Below are 1959 nucleotides of genomic sequence, written 5' to 3' on the forward strand. Positions count from 1 at the left end.
GTTTAAGAGAGATTAGTATGATTAGTGAGTAGTCACCTTAATGAGGTTCTAGATGTGTAGGTTAGGGTGCTAAAGTGTTAGATTAGGGGTGCTTAGGGCTAGATTCATTGATTCATCTCTCTAAACAGCTGTTCTATATGCTAGATCCTTGATAATCACTTGAGATCTAGATTCTGGGAATTTCATGCACCAAAAGTGTTTGATGAAATTCCTGAAAGAGTTGTGTTAGAGGTTTAAGTAATTTTTCATCATGGGAATGATTTGTTAAATGCTTGAATGATCATTAAGAACTGTTTATTAATGCATATTGATTCATATTTCACAAATGGGAATTTAGTTTGAAAATGGATTAGTATAGGGGTTAATACCTTCATGAGAGGATTAACCTAGATTAGAGTTCTTAATCACTTGAATCATGTCTCATCATTGTCATCAGCATCTCTAGTTTAACACCAAAGCACCCTGACCAACTATCATGTCTAGAATCTCATGCCTCCATCATATCATATTCACATCATATCATTTGTCATTGTCATTAGTCTTTAATCCTGTTTATGTTTATAGTTTTCTCTAGATTAATCAAAACCCGCTCTTGTTTGCTTGAATTAAGAACTTGATCATATAGCTTAGTGTCTAACACCACATCTGGATTGATTAACCTCTTTGTGCTACATTGACAAGGGGATTGATAGCCCTGAGACCCTAAAAAGTCTTGTCTATCAATTGGCGCCGTTGCCAAATTGTGGTTTGATTAGCATTAAGCTCTGATCTGTTCTTGAGATCAAGTGCTTACTTTCTTGTTTTTACTGATTCCTTTCAAATTCTGTTTGTGATTTCAGGTGTATGAACACCAGGTCTAGATCAAGAAGCTGTGGTCTTCCTTTTCCTCTAAACGACAACATCAACCTTTTGGTACCAAGGAGGAGAAGAGACAGACGTGGTAGACACATTGATCAGACTGAGATGGCAGAACAAGGAGATCACGTGGTAGATATGGAACAACCAGTTCAGGAGCAACAGGCTCAAGGTCAGGGAGCTGGTATTGGAGTTGGTCAGGGGTTTCACCAGGGCAATGTTCAGCAGGAACAGGTGCACCACCAACAAGCCTATGTCCACCAGGGACAAGCTCAGGCTCATCAACAGAGGCATCAGGCCAATGTTCAACAAAGACACCAGGTGCACCACCAACCCCACCCTTTCCAACCACAACAAAGAAGATATGAGCAACCCCAAATCTATGTTGGCGAAAATGACAGGGCCAATGCTCATCAGTATGGAGCTGGTATTCAGGCACCACCTGTGCAGAACAACAACTTTGAAGTGAAAGCATCATTGCTGAATATGGTCCAGAACTCAAAGTTCCATGGGTTAGCAATGGAAGATCCCTTGGAACACTTGGACCAGTTTGATAAGGTGTGTGATCTGACCAAGATAAATGGAGTTTCAGAAGACAGCTTTAAGCTAAGACTATTCCCATTCAGCCTTGGTGATAAAGCTCATCAATGGGAGAAGAATCTTCCAAGAGGCTCCATTCAAACCTGGGAGCAATGCAAGCAAGCCTTCTTATCTAAGTTCTTCTCTACCTCAAGAACTGCAAAACTAAGGAACCAAATCTCTAGCTTCACTCAGCAAAGCAATGAAAGTTTTGGTGAAGCATATGAGAGATTCAGGAGCTACACAAACCAATGCCCACACCATGGGTTTAGTGAGGCTTCTCTTCTCAGCACACTGTATAGGGGAGCTCTTCCCAAGATTAGAAACCAGCTGGATACTGCTTCCAATGGGAACTTTCTGGGTAAAGAGATTCATGCTGCTTTAGAGCTAGTGGAGAACTTAGCATTGAGCAATGATACTTATGGTGAAGACTATGACAGATCAAATAGGTCTGAAGGTTCAAGCTCAGAACAGAGGCTCACCAGAGAAGTTAAGGAGTTGAGGAGTGAATTGGACAAGCTGAAA

General features: G+C 41.0%; 1 non-coding gene across 1 annotated transcript; it reads right to left on the reverse strand.

The window, feature by feature from the left end:
* Positions 1 to 1596: 1596 nt before the first annotated feature.
* LOC112087029 lies at positions 1597 to 1703 on the reverse strand. Its single transcript, XR_002899876.1, has one exon. It is a non-coding gene; the product is annotated as a small nucleolar RNA R71 (small nucleolar RNA).
* Between the last annotated feature and the right edge of the window lie 256 nt (positions 1704 to 1959).

The sequence above is a fragment of the Eutrema salsugineum genome, unplaced genomic scaffold, assembly GCF_000478725.1.
Source record: "Eutrema salsugineum unplaced genomic scaffold, Eutsalg1_0 scaffold_2, whole genome shotgun sequence".
Taxonomy (NCBI): domain Eukaryota; kingdom Viridiplantae; phylum Streptophyta; class Magnoliopsida; order Brassicales; family Brassicaceae; genus Eutrema; species Eutrema salsugineum.